This window comes from Bufo gargarizans, chromosome 6, assembly GCF_014858855.1.
Source record: "Bufo gargarizans isolate SCDJY-AF-19 chromosome 6, ASM1485885v1, whole genome shotgun sequence".
In the NCBI taxonomy this organism is placed as follows: domain Eukaryota; kingdom Metazoa; phylum Chordata; class Amphibia; order Anura; family Bufonidae; genus Bufo; species Bufo gargarizans.
This window is the reverse complement of record NC_058085.1, coordinates 383,036,617-383,052,555: the sequence shown is the minus strand read 5'-3', so window position 1 is coordinate 383,052,555 and position 15,939 is coordinate 383,036,617. Positions and strand designations below refer to the sequence as shown.

The 15,939-nt window shown below is 46.5% G+C and overlaps 1 protein-coding gene across 2 annotated transcripts in view; it reads left to right on the top strand.

Annotated features, from left to right (window-relative positions):
- LOC122940018 (killer cell lectin-like receptor subfamily B member 1A) overlaps window positions 1–1,238 on the top strand; it is a 76,865-nt gene extending 75,627 nt beyond the window's left edge. For both annotated transcript variants that reach the window (XR_006390227.1, XR_006390228.1), the window contains 3 exons: window positions 563–712; window positions 831–943; window positions 1,073–1,238. The gene's annotated coding sequence lies outside the window, so the exon portion shown is untranslated. The remainder of the gene's footprint in view (window positions 1–562; window positions 713–830; window positions 944–1,072) is intronic.
- The last annotated feature ends 14,701 nt before the right edge of the window (window positions 1,239–15,939 follow it).

Below are 15,939 nucleotides of genomic sequence, written 5' to 3'. Positions count from 1 at the left end.
TTGCTGAACAGGACCTGGGGTGACGTCATCACAGGTCCTGTTGATGTAATTAATGCTCACCACAGGTCCTGTTCAGCAAAGGAGACAGAAGGAGATGGCGGGCTACGCGAACAAGTGGACTAAGGTGAGTTAAATTATTTTAATTTTTTTTAACCCCTCCAGCGCTATTTGACTATGCATTCTGTATTCAGAATGCTATTATTTTCCCTTATAACCATGTTATAAGGGAAAATAATACAATCTACAGAACCCCGATCCCAAGCCCAAACTTCTGTGAAGAAGTTCGGGTTTGGGTACCAAACATGCGCAATTTTTTTCACGCGAGTGCAAAACGCATTACAATGTTTTACACTCGTGCAGAAAAATTGCGGGTGTTCCCGTAACGCACCCGCACATTTTCCCGCAACGCCCGTCTGAAAGGGGCCTTAGTCTCTCGGTACATCTGCCGAACACCTTGGAGTAAAACCTCAGCTGCTGCGCATTATTCCTTACACACGTCTTATGAATGTAAATGGCGCTCCTACTATTACTGGATCTATAAAGAAGCTTCAAACTCTTCCAGGTTGTCTTCCTGTGTCCTAATGGTTGGATTCTACATGGAGACGACTGTTATTACTACTCAGATGTAACAGACAGAACATGGAACCAGAGTCGGGATCAGTGTAAGATGATGGGAGCTGATCTACTGGTCATAAAGAACCAGGAACAGCAGGTATGGCGTCTATGTCCATGTATAAGGAGATTATAGGAGGAGAAGACCGGCCGCAGTCCGCTGTGTCATCACATCTAGTTATATCTGTCATGTCAGGATTGTTCCTCATTTATTACAGGAGTTTATACAGAGAAATCTCAGACAGTGGGGAGAGGACTTATACTGGATAGGACTTCACCGTGATGGAGACGGCTGGAGATGGGTGGATGGAGAACATTATAACAGCGGCTTGTAAGTGACCTCCTGACACTAGCACATACTGGTCATTACTGGGAATATAGATAATCACCGGGGTCTGGACTTCTCTTATAATTACTGATTTCTCATCATTTCTCCTTGTTTTATTCTCTTGTTGCTCAGGATCCAGATAAAGACACAACCATCAAACGCTGTGTATCAATGACTAGATATGGTTACTATCAGGAGGACTGCAGATCTCCTAACAGATGGATTTGTCTAAAGAAAGCCGTGAGGATCTGACCTTTATGTAATGCACATGAAGCTGAATAAAGTTATAAAAACTTTCCATTAGATCTGTGGGTTCGGGCGACTGCAGACACGGCAGATTTGTTACAGACATTTCTGTCTCATTCCTCTGAATGGAGCCGGCAGAGAATCATCAACTTGATAATTGGAACAAATTTTTTAAGATTTAGAAATTTCTCGAAGAAATCCAACAATCTTTTTCTGCATCAAAATAACAGAACATTAACCCATAGAGGACCCTCACCATACATGTACGGCGCTGGTGGACGTGAATTAAGGACTAGCACAGTACATGTATGGCGGGCTGATCGGGCGGCTGCAGGAGCTGCTCCCGCCAAATCAGCGGCACAGACCCGGCAGTCACTGACAGCCGGGCCCCTGCTGCATACTCTGGCATCCGTGAAAACACTGATGCCAGTGTATTAACCCCTTGCATGCCATGGTCAAAGCTGGTTTACAGAGGGTACGGGTTCCCTCCACTTCCCCATCAGGTCCCCGTGCTGCAGTGACGGGGACCCGATGGCAGAAAAGGCAGCCCGGTGCCTTCCATAGGATATATTGTAATGCATTGCAGAGGGGATCAGACCCCAGAAGTTGAAGTCCCAGAGTGGGACAAAAATAAAAAGTAAAAAAAAAGAATAAGTTAAAAAAAAGTGTTTTTCATAAGAAAAAATAGAGTTCTGAGTATAAATTAAAAAAAAAGCCCCTTTGCCAAAATAAAACACATAAAATAGTAAAAAAAAAAAAACATCTGTTGCATCTGGTATTGCATCTCACATTTATTACAAACTTGCATGAATATCTCTCTGTAGGTAGATTATAGTCTACACCTGTGACGGCTGACCTCTGGCACTCCAGCTGTGGTGAAATTACAACTCCCAAGATGCACACTTGTTTGACTGTTATCAGAAGTCCATAGAAATGAATGGAGCATGCTGGGAGTCGTACTTTCACTACATCTGGAGTGCCGGAGGTCAGCCATCACTGGTCTATACTATACAAACTCTGCTGTGATTGGCAGAGATGCAAAGAAGGGAAGGGTAAGGTCATGCTCCTCTGTTCCTCCTGTCATCATGGTGGTCTGCTACAGTCTTCCACCTCCTCAAAGTATTCTTTCCCTGGTTCCTGTCCTCCATTGCAGACCCCCATGTCCTCACTTTAAGATATTATTTCTTATTTTAAAGGGGTTCTCCAGGACAGGATAGGTCATCAAGATCAGATTGATGGGAGTCTGAATCCCGCCACCCCACCAATCAGATGTCCGTGAACGCTTATGCCACTCCCTGGGCCAGTGATGTCACATTCATCGGTCACATGACCCAGACGCTGCTGAGTCCCATTCAAGTGAATGGTGCTGAGCTCAGTGGCGTAGCTATCAGGGAGGCGACTGCTTCGGGGCCCGAGCTCAGAAGGGGCCCCAGAGCAGTAGTGGATGTTTTCATTAGATCTAGGGCTGCCCCTGCTCACAGCTCCTGCACTTTATAGAAGCAGATGCCACTTACAGCAGCAGCGCTGGAGCTCCTCCCGCTGAAGGTCCGCACTCAGTGAGGAGCAGACACAGTATCATGGCGTCTCCTCCTCCTCCTATGGCCGCTCTCAGGCTGGGATCCGCAGTACTGCACACCACTTGCCAGCACTGCTTTCCCCCGTTTTCTATTGGCTGGCAGCTTACTATGACATCAGCTGCCAGCCAATAGCAGAACTTTATGGGATCAAGCCCCACCCACCAGTGTGAAGCCACTGTAGAGCAGGCTGGCTGCTCCAGCACTCAGAGCTCTAGAATGCCCCCCCCCATGTGTCCTGTTCTCTGACCCCCATAGTAGGTTACTGATTAAGCCCTCCACTGCTGTCCCTGGATGGCAGCTACTTCTCCAGGCTGCCTGTGAGGACCAGACATCAGCTGTCTACAGGAAAGGTAAGTGTCTGTGTATAACTACTTGTATGTACATGTGTGTGTAATGTGTGTGTGTGTGTGTATGTATATATAATACTGTATGCACTATACAAAATATACATTTTTAATAGTTCTTACCTCAGCGTGACTACAGGCCTTTACTCTGCAGAGATGCTGCGCCTCAGACTCGTGTCCATGAAGGTCAGGTCTGGATGTAAAGACACCAGCAGATGATCAAAAGCCTCCATGGACATATGGCAGTAATTCTTAAACTTGAAGGGGTCCTGTCGCAGGTCGTTGTATAATGTGTGGAACTATGCCTTCCGATGACGCTGAGCGACAATAGGATGAACCCACTGTCGCCTCCTCCTCTCCGGTTCTTCGTCCAGCATCGCTGCTTGCTGTCCAAATCGTGGAGATAGGAGACACTGGAAGAGAACAACATTGATATTAGTGTCTCCATATTCTGAGAGCCAGTTCTGTCTTAGGTAGGCTCTGATTCTATGCGGGATGAGATGAAGGTTTGTTTAGTACGATTTTGGGGTGAGTATGACTTTTTGATCGCTTCGTATTACACTTTTTGTGATGGAGGGTGACAAAAAATTGCTTTTTTTACACCGTTTTTATTTTTTTATTTTTTTTACTGTGTTCACCTGAGGGGCTAGTTCATGTGATATTTTTATACAGCAGGTTATTATTATTATTTATTATTAAAGCGCCATTCATTCCATAGCGCTGTACATATGATAAGGGGTGCACATACATAATACAGACAATTGCACTAATCATAAACAAGACGAGTTACAAACTGGTACAGAAGGAGAGAGGGCTTACAATCTACATTGTTACGGACGTGGTGATACCTACAGTATTTTTCGCCCTATAAGACGCACCTAGGTTTTAGAGGCGGACAATAGGAAATAAATATTTTTCATTAGACCTCAGCTAACAGCCCCAATCAGCCCCCCAATGTTACTAAGACCTCAAGACCTCAGATCAGACCCACAATCAGACCTCAGCTCAGACCCCAATGTGAATGACACCTAATCAGATTTTAGACCACAATCAGACCTCATATCAGCCCCCACTGCCTCTCATATTCGCCCCCCGCAGCCCCCATTGCCTCATATCAGCCCTCTGTAGCCCCCATTGCCTCTCATATTGGCCCCCAGCAGCTCCCATTGCCTCATATCAGCCCTCTGTTGCCCCCATTGCCTCTCATATTGGCCCCCAGCTGCCTTCATTGTCTCAGATCAGCCCTCTGTAGCCCCCATTGCCTCTCATATTGGCCCCCAGCTGCCCCCATTGTCTCAGATCAGCCCCTATTGCCCCGTGTTTAAAATAAATAAACCACTTACCTCACTTGCTCCTGGACGCGGCTGCTCCTCACGGCCTGCGCTCTGTCTTCCTCCTGCTGTCAGCTGTGCTGTGAATCTGTGCGCACAGCGTGAGGGAGCTCTGTGACCCAGCCACTGCACAGCCGACACCCGAGGACTGGGAAGCAGTGAGTACAGAGCCTTCACCGCTTCCTGGTCCTCCAGTACTAATGAGCGCTTCCATAATGAAAGAGCTCATTAGTATTCGCCCCATAAGACGTAGGGGCAAAAGAAATGCGCCTTATGGGGCAAAAACTACGGTAATATGTATACTTTTTTTTATTACATAAGTTTTACACAATAAAAGCTTTTTTGAATCAAAACGAATAATGATTTAGTGTCTCCATATTCTGAGAGCCATAATTTTTATTTGATTTTTGATGATTGCCTTAGGTAGAGTCTAATTTTTTGCAGGATGAGATGACGGTTTGATTGGTACAATCTTGGGGTGCGTATGGCTTTTTGATTGTTAGGTATTACACTTTTTGAGATGTAAGGTGACAAAAAATTACACAGTTTTTATTTAATTACATTTTTTTATGGTGTTCCCCTGAGAGGTTAGGTCATGTGATATTTTAATAGACCTAGTTGTTACGGACACGGCGATAACTAATATGTCTAAATTTTTTTCACTTTTAACACAATAAAAGCATTTTTGAAACAAAAAAAATCATATTTTAGTGTCTCCATAGAGCCATAGTTTTTTATTATTTTTTGCCCGATTGTTTTATGTAGGGTCTCATTTTTTGCAGGATGAGGTGACGGTTTGATTAGTACTATTTTGGGGGACTTTTTGATAGCTTGGTGTTGCACTTTTTGTGATGTAAGGTGACAAAAAAATTATTGTTTTAGAACAGTTTTTCTTTAATTTTTTTCCACGGCGTTCAGGTGAGGGGATGGATCATGTGATATTTCTGTAGAGCCGGTTGTTATGGACGCGGAAATACCCAATATGTCTGGTTTTAGTTTATTTTTACAATCTTATGTGTTTTATTTTTAATTTTTTTATATTTGTCCCATTCTGGGACTTCAACTTCTGGTGTCTGATCCCCTCTGCAATGTATTACAATAGATCCTGTATTGTAATACATTACATGTCGGCTTTTATGCTGACAGGCTGCCTGTGAGACCCAGCCTAAGGCTTCTGTAGAAGGAAAGCTCCGTTTCCTATGGACGGCATCGGGCTTGCCTTCTCTGCCCTCGGGTCCCCGTCACTGCAGCGTGGGACACCCGTACCCTCAGCGAACCCTCTGCATGTCACGGTCAGCTTTTGCCACTGCAAACAAGGGTTTAACACACTGGCATCTGTGTTTTCACTGATTCCGGCATATGCAGCAGGGGCCCGGCTGTCAGTGACTGCCTGGTCCATGTCGCTGATAGGGGGGGAGCAGCTCCTGCACCTGCCCGATCAGCCCACAGTACATGTACGGCGCTGGTTCTTAAGTCACGTCTACCAGCGCCGTTCATGTACAGCGCGGGTCCTCTACGGGTTAAGAAGAACAGAAAAATAAATATTGATGTCAACACAAACAGGGACAATAGTGGCCCCATAACAGAGTGGGGAGGAGGGACAGCAGCAGTGGCAGTAACAGGGACAATAGTGGCCCCATAGGAGAGTTGGGGGGACAGCAGCAGTGGCATACAGCACAAGATGGTGGAAGATCACAGTAATAGCAGAACCCAAAAACAGCAGTGAGAAAGTAAGGCCCAATGGCAGGCATATCATTAAAAAAATGTAGGGGGCCATTTATTATGAGATAGATGACAATTTTTGTCATATATCTGGCGCAGATTCGGTTAGAAAGGAGATTTGCGGCCAAATCTGCGACTATTCCGCGCTCACACCAGGTCTCAAAAAGGGAGCAGGTCCATCTTATTTATCATTTTCTACGCCTGTTCTAGGCATAGAGAATAGTCTAAATCTACTCTAGCAAGGGAGCGGGCAGAGAGCGGGCATAGATTTAGACAGGTGGTGGATATGCTGAAGTTATGTAGAGGTTGGCGCCTATACACAAGTTCGGTGCATCCACCGCCAGCTAAAGGGGTATTAGGACTGGCGTCTAAAACGCCGGTTTAAATAAAGCAGCACGTGGCCAGAAGTAACAGCCCATTTTGCAGAATATTCCAGTGTGGCAGAACGCTACAGTATGATCCTTAGTGGCAGAATGATCTATTCTGTTGCATCAGGCACCGGCGGCGTCTGGATATCCGGGGTGATTCATGCCTAATTCATCTTTATGAATGTTAATCTTTCAACATTTTGGGAGGAAAAGCAGGGGTAGCTATGCCGCCCACCGCACTGAACACCTGCTCTGATGCCACACTACTGGCTGGGCAGGAAAGCATGCCCATGGTAAACTCAGCCAGTTGCAGCCACACTTCAAGTTTGAATGCCTAGTAATCCAGGGGATCTTGGATCATGGGTGACAGAGTGCAGTCCAAGTATGCCACCTCCTGCTGGCTGAGGTTCTGCTGCATGTCCTGCTGCTGCTGGCTGGTTTCTTCAGTAGAAGAAGACTGCTCATCATAGACTCCAGACTGAAGTTGCTGCTTATGGAGCTTTTACTGCTCCTGCCCCCCCCCTCCCCCCCACCGGCAATGGCAGTGGAGCGTGAGCGCAGAGGTCAGACCTTCCTGAGGACGGGTGATGGCGCTCGTAGGCAGGGACCAGCTGACCACACAGCATGTCACTACACAAACATGACAGCATGCATCTGGCCATTTGGTCAAGGGACTCGGAGGGTATAGTTCATCAACCGCTCTGCGACTATTAAAAATACCCGGCAAAACAAAGACAGCCGAATGAAATACCCCTTTTTTAATTTTATGGCTAAAAACAGTCGAGCTTGATAAATGTGCCCCCCTGACTGTAAGCGGGAAGACTATCTCCCCACTCGCTGCCGCAATCATAGGAGGAGACTCTCTGGAGTAGATTTATCAAAACTGGCTTAAAGGAAAACTAGCTTAGTTGCCCATAGCAACCAATCAGATTCTACCTTTTATTTTATTTTTTATGAAAAATAAAATAGAAAAAAGGAGGAATCTGATCGCATCATTAGAGGCCACTGACAGCCGACTGCTCCTGGACCTGCCATTGTTTCAGTCCAGGTGTGTCCCGATAGTCAGTAGTAAATCACAAGTGTAACACCCTGGAGTGCTGTTACCATTCCTACACCCTGCTACGGTCTCTAATGGGCTAACATAAATGCCATCTGTGGTGAAACCAACCTCGCCACGGTGTTTTGGAGGGGGCTGTTTGAAGGCCTCTTGCCTCAGGATTATGGCCCATGCTAACTTTTGAACCCCTGAACCTATTCAAGTGAATTTTGGATAGGTTTGTCCCCCAAGTTATACTGTTTAAATTGATGTAAGTTATATGTATGGACAATGTAACCTCACAAAGTTGTAACAATTTATAATAAGTGTAACTTGTCAGCTTGGGAGGAATACGCTGGGTGTGGTTCTATTGTCCCATTGTCCCATTGTGTGTTTAAATGGTGATGTCTGTCCTGTTGTCTCCACATGTGTATTGGCGATCTCCCTTTGTCCTGAGAGATAATTGGATTGCCCTCGGTTGTCTCTGGGACAGAGAGGAGGAAACCATGATGCATTGTGGGGATGTGTTGTATCTGTTCTGTGTCGCAGTCTCCCTTCTGGTCCTCTAGGGTGCGTGAACGATTGGCTGCTGTACTTGCATTGTGTGTGTTGTAAGATATTGATTGGTTGGATTTCAAAACCCTGTGGGCAGTACTATGTTTGTTTTTTATGAATAAAAGAGGCTGTATCTGAAGTACAGTCAGACCACTGCTGACCCTCAACACGGAGCCTTGTCTCGTTATTGGGGGGATTCCCTGTATGCTGTTAGAGACTGATTGCCAGGAGTGTAAGCCGATTGTATGCTTTTCCTGTTCGTCTGCCAGCAGCTATTTGCGAGGTTCCAGTTTGGAGTGCTATTTTGTATCCAGTTCGGGAGTTTGGTGTTCCGCAGTAGCTGTGCCTGTCTCTCAGAAAGGGGCATATTGCCTAAACGGATTTTAACCCCTTGTCTGCTGAAACGGTCCGTTACATTGGTGGCAAGCAGCGGGATCGTTCCTACAGCCAGAAGGACAGCTACAGGAGACACCATTTCTGTGGATTCTACAATTTAAAGGGTTTCTACCACTTTGATTTCACATAATTAGGTGTCAGACACTAGCGATCCGCTAGTGTCTGCTCTGCCAAACTATCCTGCTATAATAGCTTTTGGGGCAGCCGCCGTGCGCGGCCGTATTCGGCGCATGCGCAGTGAATGTCCGACCGCTTCCCTGCTCAGACATCTCCACTGCGCCTGCGCCGATGGGGCACTATGACGTCATCGGCGCAGGCGCAGTGGAGATGTCTGAGCAGGGAAGCGGTCGGACATTCACTGCGCATGCGCCGAATACAGCCGCGCACGGCGCATGCGCGTGAAGTCGTCCGTTTGATCGCATTCCGAAGCAGATGGGCGGGCTGGAGGGAGGCGCTGGGCAGCGGCATCTTGAGAAGGTAGACCGATCCTCTAGGTGCTAATGACGCCCCCATAGCACCTAGAGGGTCATTAACATATCAATATAAGTTCTTTTTTTAGGTAAACGGCTGCCCCAAAAGCTATTATAGCAGGATAGTTTAGCAGAGCAGACACTAGCGGATCGCTAGTGTCTGACACCTAATTATGTGAAATCAAAGTGGTAGAAACCCTTTAAGGGCAACGCATGTCCCAGTACAGCGACCCTAAAAGCAACAGGATGGAACCAGCAGTGTTATACGAGGAGGAGGACCTGGATGGTTGGGATGCATTAAGGAAAGGCATCTGGTACCAGGCCCTGGATAATGTACAATACCAGCTGGGTGAGAGTCTCCCCAGTGAAGAGCAGCGGTTGCAGAAGCAAGTGGCCCTGCGGATGCCCTTCCTGGGAGAGCAGCCCCTGGAGGAATGGGTGAAGGAACTAGAGCACCGGGTATGGCAGGAGCTATGGCTGGAGGATGCCTACCAGGCGCTTTGGTGGTATGTGGCACAGTTTATACCCTGGACAGCTGAGCATGACAAGCCAGAGGGAGAGGAGTTTGATGGTCCTGGCTTGTTATGGGAGTCCTTTGCAGAGCCTGACTTCGGGAGCCCTGCACAGTCCAGACTTCAGGACATTTTCTACGAGAGGGAGGCTAGGCAGAATTGGGATGACCCCCATGAGGTAGAGAAAGACCTGGCTCACCTAGCAACCCTGGAGTGGGAACTGGAGCAGGACTACCAAGATCTCTTCCACTCCATTGGGAAGGCTCAGCAGGACAGCAAGAAGTCAGACCCAGGTCCAGAGCCCTTCAGCTGGGAGGATATTGTGGATGTTTACTGGGAAGAACCCCAGGTGGCCGTTGGAGATGGGACCGAGGTCTCTCCACCGGTCCTGCAGGGAATTGGGAGCCTAGTCTCCATTCCCCAGCGGCAGGCTGAGTTACAGGGGGCAGAGGTAGTTGTTCCTGCCCCCCCAGCAGCAGCATGATTTTTTTGGGAATTGGGAGCCCAGTCTCCATTCCCCAGCGGCCGTGTGATGTACAGGGAATTGGGAGCCCAGTCTCCATTCCCCAGCGGCAGGCGGAGTTACAGGGGGCAGAGACAGTCGGTCCTGTCCCCCAGCGGCAGAGTGTCCTACAGGGAATAGAGAGCCCAGTCTCCTTTCCCCAGCAGCAGGACACTGTATTGGGAGCGGAGGCGGTCGGTCGCCCTCCCCAGCGGCTGGAAGTATGTATGGGAGAGGAGCTCGTTTCCCCCTCTCCCCAGCGGCAGCTTAACGCACCAGGGGGAGACAGTAAGCCCCACAACAGTGCAGATGGGACCGTGGTCTCTGCACTTACAGCACAGGGGGTAGGGACAGTTGTTCCTGTCCCCCAGCAACAGGGCTGTTTAGCCAAAGGGGAGACAGTCGGTTTCCCCCTCCAACAACCAGACTCCAACCAGGCTTCTTCCATGGTAGCGCTGGTACCAGGGCAGAGTCCCGCTGATCCCTGCCCACAAAGCAACCTCCACTCCAAGCCAGGGAGCAACTCAGAGACCGGGAGTACCAGCTACCAATATAACCTTGGTGGATTCACTGGACAGAGACAGTGTTACGACACTCACCGCCAGGTATTAGTGAATAAGCCCCTTTTCCAGGAATGCAGTTTTTAATCCAGCCGATCATCAAACCCCCGACTGGAGCATACGAACGTGGCAACTCCCGATCAGCAATTCAGTCGAACTCCTTCCACAGCTAGCAATATACAAAAGCGCTGTCCCAATAATAAATCCCTCCACAAACGAGACCAAGCTCCGTCTTGAAAGTCAAACAGGGAATGTTTTATTGAGGGCTACCCGCCCATTTTTATGCAGGTCCCCATCTGGTGGACACGCCCCTAGGGGCCCAGAATGGAGACTGTGACACAGGACAGACATGCAGCACTACAGAGACAATACATCCCCACAATGCATTATGGTTTCCTCCTCTCTGCCCTGGCGACACCCGAGGAATAATCCAATTATCTCCCAAGACAGAAGGAAATCACCAATACACATGTGGGGACAACAGAACAGACATCACCATTTAAACACACAATGACACAACCCTTTTCAATACACAGACATTTAGCGTCCCACAATGGCACGAATTAGACCAGGAGTTCAAGTTGGTTCAAGTCCTTTGTGAACAATGAGGCCATTTAGGTTAACTAGCAGCACACTCCTCTCCTGGGTGGCCGTCCGTTCAGTAGTTCCAATCGGTATGTGGGGAAACACACGAACAGGGGCATACGGACAGGAAATCCAGCGAAATGAAGGCAAACAGACGAACCAGCAATATAGGTCTATACAGATGGATCTGTCACAGACAGGCTACTAAATTCAACAGGTCCAGTATGGTTGTGGGTGGGCTGCCAGACTAACTCAGGTACCGACCGGCGTGAGGTCAGGTATCTGGTTAGTCTTCCCTGGGGGGGGGGAGATGTGTGGCGAAACCAACCTCGCCACGGTGTTTTGGAGGGGGCTGTTTGAAGGCCTCTTGCCTCAGGATTATGGCCCATGCTAACTTTTGAACCCCTGAACCTATTCAAGTGAATTTTGGATAGGTTTGTCCCCCAAGTTATACTGTTTAAATTGATGTACGTTATATGTATGTACAATGTAACCTCACAAAGTTGTAACAATTTATAATAAGTGTAACTTGTCAGCTTGGGAGGAATACGCTGGGTGTGGTTATATTGTCCCATTGTGCCATTGTCCCATTGTGTGTTTAAATGGTGATGTCTGTCCTGTTGTCTCCACATGTGTATTGGCGATCTCCCCTTTGTCCTGAGAGATAATTGGATTGCCCTCGGTTGTCTCTGGGACAGAGAGGAGGAAACCATGATGCATTGTGGGGATGTGTTGTATCTGTTCTGTGTCGCAGTCTCCCTTCTGGTCCTCTAGGGGGCGTGAACGATTGGCTGCTGTACTTGCATTGTGTGTGTTGTAAGATATTGATTGGTTGGATTTCAAAACCCTGTGGGCAGTACTATGTTTGTTTTTTATGAATAAAAGAGGCTGTATCTGAAGTACAGTCAGACCACTGCTGACCCTCAACACGGAGCCTTATCTCGTTATTGGGGGGATTCCCTGTATGCTGTTAGAGACTGATTGCCAGGAGTGTAAGCCGATTGTATGCTTTTCCTGTTCGTCTGCCAGCAGCTATTTGCGAGGTTCCAGTTTGGAGTGCTATTTTGTATCCAGTTCGGGAGGTTGGTGTTCTGCAGTAGCTGTGCCTGTCTCTCAGAAAGGGGCATATCGCCTAAACGGATTTTAACCCCTTGTCTGCTGAAACGGTCCGTTACACCATCTTATGTATTTATTTCCCGGTCCTTTACATTGTGCAATTATATGATTACTATGCAACTGTTTGTTCATGTAATATGCCTGGTTCACCAGCAGGTGGCAGTGTAAATGGCAGAGCTATACTTAGAGAGAATGGAGCTCACCATTCAATTCTACCCTCTCTGGGCAGAAGTGGGCCAGTGCTGCTTCCTACCAGTAGGGATTGGCAGAAGTTCCAGTTAGAGCAGGAGTCTAGTCTGGACAGGAGAGAAGTAAGGGGAGAGGGGGGCACGCTCAGGCATGCCTATGTCAGCCAGAGCAGCCTAAGCTCTGCTGACCATGGAAGCAGATGTCTGGAAGCCATAGGGGCCAGAGGAAATCGTTCTTCGGTCACCATAAGAGAAATCAGCAAGAGGAAGAGTTCTTCGGCTGAAAATAAATTATTTACTGAGTGACAGAAGGGGGATAACAGTCGACGGCACCCCATCCAAGGACACCAGAACAGGTCTAAAGTACAGAAACAAGACTTAAGCAGAGAGGCCACTAATTAGTAATAAGTAACAGCAAAACTGCTGATTCCTCCCCTAACAACTCTATAAGGAGCACGGGGCATTTACTTCTACATTCTGAATTTTGTTTTCCTTTTTGGAGAAATAACGCCACATTGATGTCTATTGGTTTTTGTTCCCACCTGAGGTTAATCAGGATCTATAGAACCGTGTGAGGAGCACACGAGGAGGAGGCACTTACTTCTCCCCATGACTGTATATGGAGGCACAGAGATCAGAAGTGGAAACAACTTGTGGTCTCCTCTGTGCACTGATTGCTCTGTACAGACGGCTGATAACTACTGACTGCCGTGTGGGTTGGACGGATGTGGGTGACAAAATGTTCTTCACCAGACACAGAAAGGTCGTCATCCTGAGAGAAGACCACCACACATCTTATACTGAAGTGTCTGTAAGACCTGACACCATTCTACAGCATCTTATGAATCCCCGTGAGTGGCTATAGACATGAAGACTCCCGGTAAGAGACATTTCTGTAATGATTTAATTAATATTGCAAAGTGTGTCTTGTTAATCCGAGCGCCAGGGGTGTTGCTAGTGTCTCAATGCATATGGCCCATAAGTCAACCAACTGTACGTATACAGAACTTATTGGGCCTCCCTGTGCTGATCTATCACTGCCTATATAGTCAGCACATTTCTAATTCATCAGCCTTGCACTTTTTGGTCACTACATTATTTTTCTGATTATTTTTACTTTTACAAATTAGAAAAAAAAAAAATCTTGCTCTCCGTAAACCATCAACAAGCTGCTGTTTACTGATCTAATTACAGATATATTCTAATACCGACTGAACCAAGGGAGGATTAAGCGGTTACTGGGCCGTGCCTGGGAAAAACATCTCTCTGTTCTAAGATAAAAATATCCCTTTCAGGACACAACTATTTTAATTTTTAATTCCCCCCCCCCCTGCCTTTTTAGTTTCCAGTTCACATAGCCGCCTGAGGGCTGTTTTTTTATCAGACAACTTGTATTTTCAATGGCATTGTTTAATTTACCATATCTTGTACTGAGAAACGAGAACATTTTTTTATTGTGAGGTTAAATTGAAAAAAGTTATAATAATTATTCCGCGAGTCAGTGTGATTTCGCCAATACCAGAATTATATATGACGTTTTAAATGTTTTATTCCATTTATTTGGGGGGCAGGGGCAAGGTGACCAAAAGACAGCAAATTGCCGTTTCATTTTTTTTTTCTATTGCAGCGATCATTGCACAGAAAAATATATTTTATATTTTATTAGTTCAGACATTTTTATATGTGGCCATACCAATTATCTACATTTTTTAGTGTTTATTTTTATTTGTAAAATTCCAAAAGGGGAGTGATTAGAATTTTTTATATTATTGTATTTTTATACTTTAAAAAAAAAAAAAAATTACTGTCCTTTTTAGTTCCTCAAAGGATTCTTCTGATCAATTGTACCATAGACTGCAAAAGTATACTATTGAAATCTGTGGGATTTTTTAAAGCTGCTTCACGCATGGCTTTGCAGGCACCCCACTAAGACAGCGCAGGGAGCCTTTTGCAAGGTCGTTATACCAACCAATCGGAGTCGTTTGCTATTACACAGCCGCCACTCGCCGAATATGGAGGAGCCTGAGCTCGTAATGCCCGCTCCACACACTTACACAGCACTAATGGCGTACAATTATGTTGTGATGCGTGTAAGAGATATAAAGGAAATAATATAAAAGCAGACTACAGACACAACAAACAATAAATTGTCACTTAAGATAAAGTCAGATCCATCAACAGCAAGTAAGGTAGAAAACAAAATCTGTGTAATATTTTCTACTATAAGGTCAGACCAGATGTAGGTTGTAAGAAGGTTTCTCTAAGTAAACGAAAACTAAATTCTAAACTGCTTTGGACAATCCCTTTTATTGAACGCGTCCACAACAATAATCTGATTATAAGGTGTCCTATGTGTCCAAACTTCCTGCAGCGCCACCACAGGGGGAGAAGATGTATTACACTCTCTCCATGGAACTGAATGGCCCGTCAGTGTTATAGATAGAGATGCCGGGTCCTCCAGAACCAGAGATGTCCCTTTGTGGCTGCTCTTCGCACTGGTTAATAGATGAGGGTCCTGAACAGGGGACTCTCCCTCTGATACTTCAGAATTACCTAATGAACGTTCTCATAATGCCCACAGATAACACCAAGATCTGGACGCCTTCCTGGAAATTCCTGATTATTACTGTCCTCCTAGGAGCCAATATTTTTCTCATCCGTATTATCGAAGCACTTGGTAAGTCTGACAACTCCTACAGAAGGCAGGAGGCTCATTGTCACTGATGATATTACTAATTACTAATATTCATGTTTCCTTCCCTACTTTATAATCGGGAACTCTCGGCTAAACACTCTGAAATTCTGCATGAGCTCTGTATGAACAGCAGTAACATGCCCGGAGGTGAGTACCAGAAAACGCTAACTCCTCAGCCGCTGATTTCTTTAAGAAGAGTAACATATAACATACTACTATATATACTGTATTTTTCGCTAAATAAGACTCCTTTTTTCCCCATTTCCCCCAAAAAAGTGAGGCGATATGGCCGTGTGTAATTAGCACATAGTATACAGGAGCACAGGGAGCGGTGAGTGTAGCACTGACTGTACTCACCGCTCCCTGGTCTTCTTTCCGGCGCCTGCTGTGCTGTGTCCTGACTGTGTATAGCGCCAGGACGTAGTGCACCGGTCACAGTGCAGAGCAGTGCCAGCAGGAGACCAGGGAGCCATGAGAGCAGGAAGAGCCGTCTAGAGCCAGGGAGGTAAGTAGTTTTATTTATATTACTGTCTGTTCTGAGGTCTGATAAAGAATGGGGGTTTGATTTTGGGGTCTCATCAGGATTGGGGATCTGATATGAGGTCTGATGAAAAATATTTTTTTCTTATTTTCCTCCTCTAAAACCTAGGTGGATATTATGATCAGGTCCATCTTATAAAGCAAAAAATAAGGTATCTTGTTAGGGCCTATTGGCAAGGCTGTAGTGTTGCTATGCCACCAACCGAGGGTCCGCAAAACACCGGCGCAAGCCGTGCAAGCTCCGCATCGTGGTGCA